Consider the following 8,821-nt stretch of genomic DNA (forward strand, 5'->3'; position numbering starts at 1 on the left):
TCATCAGTGTAGGTAATCCACCTCCCCAAAAGGCACTAACTCAGTCAAAGGAAGAATTCTTCTGTCAACTTAGCGCCCTCTATGGAGACTTAGGTCAGCTTAACTCCTCTGCTCAGGGGTGTGGATTTTTCACACTCCTGATAGACATAATTAAACCAACCTAATTTTCTAGTGTAGACCAGGCCTCAGTAGTCCGTGGCCCCTCAGGGCCATTTTGTCAGCAGGGAATAGCAGTGGTGCACCAGCCATGTCCCCTTAACTCAGTCATGGCCCAGAACACCTGTTTCATTGCCCTGTATTGTGTACAGCCAGCTGCATCAATACTGTGCCAGATGGAGATGCCCCTATTCTAAGATTATTCTGCAGAAGCAGATCTACTGCCTTTATGCCATAATGGCCACAAGAAACAAAGGGGCCCATAAGTCATAAGGGAACTGAGTCCAGATCTACAATCCTCCAATGGAGCTATCTTGGAAACCAAACAAAGGAAAATAGGAACTGAGATGGTGAGAACTAGAAAAGTATCAGCTTTGGAGCTTTGTCTGGAATTTGCAATTACTCAGGTGGAATGTATCTCATGGGAAGAGAATTCTATTCAGCTGAGATGACCTGGGCAAAATTCAGTATCTAGAGCTGGCAGATGATAAAATAATGGAGTGGAATAAGGAAACTGTTTAACACAGTATCATTGTACAACATCTTAGGATAGGAAGTGAGGACTATCAGGACCATTTGGAACTGCTGGAGGAATTCTAGACCTGAAGTGTGCTGAGAATGTGTAACATTCATTCATTTCAATGATGTGCTCAGTGTCAAGCCTTTACCCAAGAAGAAAAGAATTTGGCTCGAGTACTAACACACCCTACCCTATCACAAAGTGCCAAGGTATCATTAAAGGCTACTAGTGGTCAGTGGTGTAGTGTTAGATCTCATCTAAAAAAGGTATTACACATTTTTTATTTCTATCTAATTATTTACATGGCCTCCATCACCCCCGATATCTTGTCCAGATATTAATATCAGGCATTGTCATTTACTGAGGAGAGCTAAAATACAGTTTTCAGTTATCCACACTTGAGGTTAATGCACCATATTCACAATTGATTTAAAGCACACATTTCACTCCTACTAACAATAATGCCTGCTGATTATTTTGGCATTGCATAGTGGCTATGAAAGGAAGTTCCTCTCAAACAGGATATCAGAAATAGGACTGCACTGGGGCACACAAAAGAGCAATATTAGTTCTTGCATTACGTTCCATTTCATGTCAAGTCACCTGGTCGGAAGATTGATTTTTTTCTGAAGAAGAGGCCATGGGCACCATCTCCTCCACATAATCGTTGTCATCTGTAGCAGAGCACTGGAAAGTACATTTCTAATTATGGTTTAGTTCTTCATTATTAAACACGGCCTGTAGTTGATTCATAGTTCAGCTGCAATCAAGTGACACCCAATTACCATCAGAGTGCAAGAAGTTTCCAGTGTGAGCTCCCAGATTGCCAGAAAGAAATATGTTATATTTCTAGAGTGCTAACTTTGTCATTTTATACAGTTTGGGAGTTTTGTACAAAACTTTATATAACTACAAATTTCACTAGTCACTGGAGCTAGATCTTCTTTTAGCCTGGCAGAGAACATTAGTTGACCATGGCAGCTTCAAGATAGTACCATCTAGCTATAAATCTAAGGGCTTGATTACCCCATGCCACGAAATAGCCCACAGGAGGAGACTAAAAGGTTTCCTCACTGAGATTTCTCTCCAGTAATTCCATCAGAGGATAGGGTTTAGTTCCTCATCTTTCCCAGCAGAACAGGCCACAGGGCCCAACCACAAACTGTCCAAGCCAGCTCTGTGTCCTCATGGCCTCCCAACAAGTCCCATGCAACCCATTTCTCATGAAGACACCCAGAGTGCAGATGGGGCTCATTAACACAACCACGAATTGCATTATATTTCCAACAGGAGCTCAAAGGCAGATGGACAATGATGCCTGATGCATTAGCCCCATCCCAGCTCCCTCACTTTTCTCCTGGAATCCCACTCCCTGCATCTTCCACACATGGATCTAATGAAAATAAATAATTCACTCTGCAACAGTCACCCTGGCCTTCTGATAATAAACAACATTTTTAAAAGGGAACCAAGGCAGCTAACCTGAAGCACTAGAACAGACACTCCTGTTGTTTAAGAAGTGAGGAGGCTGGAGATGGAGCATTCCCAGTGAGGGTTCTCAGCTGTTCATCAAATGCCAGACCCCTTCAGGTCATGCTGCAAGGCTCATTTGTGCTATCACATTTGACCCTGAGGGTAGTAAGGAGAAATGTGGAAGAGGAGAGGAGTAGCTGTGGGGGCCGGGGCAGGTTAGCTTTGCATGGCAATCCAGTGGGTCTGGGGGCAAAAAGTTACTTTGTTTGTTGTTGGGCAGTGGTGTGAATTAGCAGGAAAAGCCTGCTCTTAGCCCAAGGTAAACAATGCTGACCTTTACAAGGAAGACATACAAGAAAACTTCTCAGCCTCCAAATTGTAGAAATTTGTGTTGGGCAATAACAGCTGCAGGTAAAAATCAGTATCTAGATGCCCGAGCTCTGCGTTTTTATGCAGACTACATTTGGGCTTACCGTAAACATATTTAAATAGGCCAAAACATAGACTGCATGGGAAAAGAAAGGGGACTGGTGCACTAATTCCAGTTCAGTGTGTAAAAGCCTGGGGAATGCAGCCAACTGTGAGAATGAAGTCATTAGGGACTGGACACTGAAACAAAAACAATAACCACTCTCTGTGTTTCCAGTCTGCTTTGGAGTCTGTCAGTGAAGTCACAGTCTCCATGGGCAACATCACAGTCATCTCCACAGCAACACACTGTGATGCTGCAGAGCACTGAGAGGGCGATTTTTAAAAAGGTAGGAGGAGAAACACAAATTGTGGAGCAAATATGGGGTGTAATAGGCACCCAAATCTAATGACTCTAATGGTACAAGCACAAAAAATACTCCCTGAAGAATATTCTTTTGAAACATTTTTTAAGTGTAACATCTACTGGCCCTAGCACTGAACAACTTGAGTACAGCCAGTACCTGAGCAAATGTAAGGACAACAAAGAAACCACAGGGGCTACAGAGGTAGAGTATAGTAAGTAGCACTGATTGCTTATTTTGTGGAACTATTCAGGGCTACAACTGTTGATCATTTACGGACAGGAGCAGCAGGTTAATCAGGAGAGAAACTGCACAAGTGTGTAAATGAAAAATTCAAAAAGCAAAATTGGATTACATGACATGCATAGAGAGGGCGCCTCACTCATAAGAGAGATAACATAGGTCTATGCTCATCCTTTACACTATGATAAAATCTAGTTACTTTTCTGATGGGAAATGTACACAACTGCTAAACAGTCTAATATAAGTATTGCACACACAAAATTCTACAGGCCAAGAGCAAAGAACCTATTTTCCAGGCTTGATTCAGAAATAGCCAAAATTTTGTGATAATTATTGTTCTTGTGAGATCTTGGTGTTGTTTTTTCATCTCTGTACAACAAGATCGGAAGTTGTTGAGCACTACAAAAAGCAGCAAGAAATACCTCTGATGAATGTCGGGGAGGACCACTTATTAATGAATACTAATAACAATATTGGGAGGAAGGATGGAGTGGCGGTGCTAAGAAAACAGTCCCTCATTTTTTAAATACAATGCTGGCAACCCTATGTCCAGTGACCCTGAAGCCTGTCTGAGTTGAACCTGAACCCTCCTCTCCATGTCTGGATTCAGAACTGATCTCAACACTTCTTTTTCAGCCTTAGGAAAGGGTTCAAAGAGAGGGGAATTTATTCTCTTTTTCACCACTTACTTACGCCTTTGGTTTCAAATGTCTGACACAAGTAAAATGAATTTAATTATCTTTAATGGGGCACACGAGATCTGAAACTGTTATGCCTTTGCTCATGGTGCGTTGCATCTTCACATTTCTCAAAGCCCTGCCTATATGTAGAGAGCAGAGTCATTTTGTTCTTAAAGCTGCTGCAGCCTTTTACACAAGGAAGAGATATACACTCATGGACACTTTACTTTTGTTCTTTCTTGTTTTGTTGTTCTCATTAACTAAATTCATTCTCATGCATGAAGAAAGCAAGTATTAACCTAGTAATGAATGGATATTTATCCACATATCACATGCAACCTGACAGCATTTTATTTTTCCAGAAAAGGAGGCCAAACACTGGAAGAATAATAGACTGGGGTAACAATAGACTTTGGGCAAGTGAGTGGAGACCTGCAGTGCATCTGAATCCTTGATATCCAATTCAAGGCCATATTTCCATTTCTCACATTTGTGAGCAACAAATTACATCTAAATTTATGCCAAACAAAATTCTAAAAGAAGATAAAGCTGTGTTTAAAATTTTGATTGGGGAATGTAGTGCTGTAAATATTTTTAATGAATGCTATAAATTATGTTTGTTTTATCCTGCTTGTGCTGTGCATTGCATATGTCTTAAGATAAATAGTTTTGCACTGAAACTGGCTCATGATTCACACCAAATGCAAGCTAATGAGAATTGCAATATGAAGGTGTAATAAATACTGGAGAATACATGGAAACACTTCTCATCTTGGCAGAAATAAACCACCCCAAAGCACGGGTCTCTCTATTCTGTGGCATTTAGCAAGGCTTAGAAGCATGGATGATCTCCCTGGCTATATGGTCTTGATGTGGTCTTGATGCAAGTCTCATAAGATAGTTAGGGCAAGTGTCCAAAGCTTCAAGTAAGGTGGTGCAGGTAAGATGAATGTAGCTCAGATGTTTCTTCAGATTATCTGAATCTATGGAGCCTGCAAAATCTATCTGGAAATTCAGAAAAAGAGGCTTCTGAGCTAGATTTCCAGTACTTTTAAACTCCTGGTCATGGTAAAACTACCTAAAAACAGCTTCCTCCATACTATTGGGAGACTTCTGCCTCCACATCTAGCAGTAGCTACAATTCAGATGTGCTTAAAAATTACAAATAATGAAGTGCAATGCTCTGGAAGTAAAAATGCTTCAAAGTTCAAAGAGTTTAATCTCCTACCCACGCTGCTTCCCCATAATCCAGGTAGCTGGCTGGCACAAGGAAATACGGGGGCTAGTTACACCCCCTTACTTCCTTTGCAATGCTTCACAAGCCAAGCCACAATCTGGCCCTAATTATATCCTCTGGCACCCGCAATGTTTATGTGCATCCATGGATATTGTGCGTGCTTTTTAAATTCAAGTCTGCACAGAACATTTGTAAAAACCTGGCTCTCAATTGGTAGCATTTCATCAAGTGTTAAAAACACACACACACACGCATCCCTTCTGGCCTCTTTAAGAAAGCTAGATGCACCTAGCTAAAGCACACACTTCCTTTCACTCGGAATCAGTGGAAGCTCCACAAGTTGTTATTTATACTCATATTCTCTTGCACTAGGCAAGAGGATTCCTGACAGAGAAAAGTCTTTGGTAACCCTTAACAAAAGCCAGAGGCCATAGCTGCTCAGCTGCAATCCACTCAGAATATTTATTGCAGCTGTTTTAAACATAGGCCAGATGGGCTTTCAGTCCCAGATTTGGTGCGGAAAGGCCTGTCTGAATGAGATCACATGCTGTGGTGCTGCATTTATCCACCAAAAAAAAAATCAGGGAAATGGAACACATTACAACTTGCGGAAAGCCTGTCTGCAGCAGGTATATTTAAAAAGAAGTCCCTAACATAGTTCTCACACAGCAAACTGTACCCAGCTGTCCAGTCTACCCCAAAGGAATAATAAAAGGCTCTTGTTATAACCAAGGTCATGACAGCAGATTAGTAGCTGGTGTCGTTGCCAAGACCACGCTTGTCTGTACAGTTTGACAGATCTCTCTTAATGTACCTGTTAGAAAACATGCTCTCCCTAGTTGTCCCTGTCAGTTGAATTGATAATAGACTAAAGGCCAAATTCATTTTTTTCCTATTGAAGGTAAGGATGTGAAAAACTACTACTGCAGGTAGATTTTGTCTTAATACCTGAAGTCATATTTGAAGGGTATATTTGCAATCACTCTGAAGCCTAGCCTCCTTTTTTGTAGATGCAATTTATGCCTTCCAATTTTGTGCTTGCAAATCACCCTGCAGGTCTGTAAGTCTAAGTAGCTGCATATCTAGCTACCTGATTAGTGCCTACAAGCAAGCTGAAGGGCAAATACTCACACACAATTCAGCTATGGGTGAAAAATTCTGTGGATATAAAAGGAAGCTCCCTTCTGAACTACAACACATTTAGAGATCAATATCTATCCGAATAACATTATTCCATGTAATATTTTGACACTGATAATATTTGTATAGAAATATACAAGAGGTACAATTCATAAATTTTCCTACCTCATAAAAACAACTTGCATGATAGAGATTTAAAATTACTGGGAAATTAGAGAAATAAAAAAGGTGTTAAGTTTAAGCAGCTACAAAATTTGGTTTATATCATGTAACAGGATGCGTTTAATGTGGTTTTACATAGCAGCTTTTTATCATTTACATTTGCCTCCGGCTTAATAAACTGTGTTAGGGTTGGATATAAAAACTTCTCAGGCAACAAGTCCATGAATTATACCTGGAACATGGAAACTGGTCATCAACATTTTCAACCAGCAAAATATGGATCTGCCTCTCAGCCTGGAGCGTGAATGATATTTCACTTAGGGACAAGTACAGCATTTCCAATAAAATCTATTCTAGACAGCTGAATCTGAGCAGCTCTTCTTTCAAGGATACTGTGCAGTGCAAAGAAAGTGAAGGGGCTCAATCCTGCTACCCTTACTCATGGTCAGTAGTATCGTACTCTCAGAATAGTCCCATGGATCATAGGTGCCGACTCCGTGGATGCTCTGGGGCTGGAGCACCCACAGGGAAAAATTAGTCCCACTGGCAGCCAAGCTCCAGACCTCACCCCACCTCACCTCCTCCTCCACCTACCTCCCAGCACTTGCGTCAAACAGCTGTAGCAAGTTGTGGGAGGGAGGGGGGAGGAGTGGGAATGTGGCAGGGGAAGAGGCGGGGCCAGGGCAGGGATTTGGGAGGGAGTAGGAATAGGGGCAGGAAGGGGGCAGAGTTGGGGTGGGGACTTTGGGGAAGGGGTTAGAATGGGGGCAGGAAGGGGTGGGGCGGGGCCGGGCACCCACCAGCACCAGTAGAAGTCGGCACCTATGCCACAGATTGAGAGTCACCACCTGCCTAATTAGGGGAGGTGACATAGAGGCTATCTGTATTTCTGGGTACATGCTCTATCATTAGATTTAGTGTAACAGCCAAGTTTTGATCACCACAGAATCTGGAGCACAAGTAATTAACAGTTAAGTGACACGTAAGAAAAACTGCAGCAAGAGTTTAACTTAGAAGTACATGATAAAAAGTTCTAATCTCTTCTGCAGAACTCTACCCTCATATCCAGTGCAGGAATGCCTGTTAAAGCAGTGTTTCTCAAACGGAGGTTGCCGCTTATGTAGGGAAAGCCCCTGGCGTTCTGGGCTGGTTTGTTTACCTGCCCTGTCCGCAGGTCCGGCCGACTGCGGCTCCCACTGGCTGCGGTTCGCTGCTCCAGGCCAATGGGAGCTGCTGGAAGCAGTGGCCAGTATGTCCCTCGGCCCGCGCTGCTTCCAGCAGCCCCCATTGCCCAGAGCAGCAAACTGCAGCCAGTGGGAGCCACAATCAGCCAGACCTGGAGACAGGGCAGGTAAACAAACTGGCCTGGTCCGCCAGGGGCTTTCCCTAGACAAGAGGCGACTCCTGTTTGAGAAACACTGTTTTAAAGCAAACTAACTCCTTCAACAAAACACCAAGTTAGAAGTATTAAGAGAAGGGCCTAAACCAAAACCAGGGGCCAAAATTCCCTCACTTCAGCAGACTCTATACGAGTCCTGGGCCAATGCCAAATTTCACAGCCTGCCCTCATTTCTGTAAAGAACTGAATCAAAAATGTGGACCCAAGTGCTCTAGGGGTGAAATCCTGTTAAGATCAATGGCAAAACTCCCACTGGTCTTAATGGAGCTTGGCCTTAATGAGGCCAGGGGTTCACCTCTGAACTTCAGAGCTGGAGCTCAACTGTGAAGCTAAGGCCCATTACATCAGGAGAACAAGCTCTTGCTGGGTGCTCCTCTCCCGAAGACATATTATTGTTCCTAGCAGCTCCCAGAAGCTGCCTCTGCCAAATTAACCTTTCCATAACATCAGTAGTTTCCCATCTCTCCAACAGAAGATGGTTCCAAATTCAGCTCCTCTACAGAGTTTGAATGCCTCACAAAACAGTACCTCACAGTAAGATTCTGGAAGTTCATACTAGGGTGACCAGACAGGAAATGTTAAAAATCGGGACAGAGAGTGAGGGGTAATAGGAACCTATATAAGAAGAAGACCCAAAAATCGGGACTGTCCCTATAAAATCGGGACATCTGGTCACCCTAGTTCATACTACACTGGTATCTCTGTTGCATATTTGCACTACATATAAAGCTATTTTAAATACTTACAAACAAGCTTAGGATAAAGAAATGTCTATAAATTGCTCTAGCTGTGGGAACATTGGCAAGAAACAGCCAGTTCCACACTCTAGATGCCTTAGATATATTAGAGCTGCATGATCTAGTACAGTTATCCCCAAAATTCTTACCTCCTCCCCCGCATCCACATCCCCTCTCCCTCATGGAGCCAGAAGTGGGGCCGCAGCTCTAAGAGGAGGGACATAGACAGGGGTAAGGAGGCAGAGGCTATCAGGAGTGGAGCTGGGTGGTGCTCCCTCCCCACCTCCTGTGGGGGCTGGTC

This window comes from Gopherus evgoodei, chromosome 14 (genome assembly GCF_007399415.2).
Source record: "Gopherus evgoodei ecotype Sinaloan lineage chromosome 14, rGopEvg1_v1.p, whole genome shotgun sequence".
NCBI lineage: Eukaryota > Metazoa > Chordata > Testudines > Testudinidae > Gopherus > Gopherus evgoodei.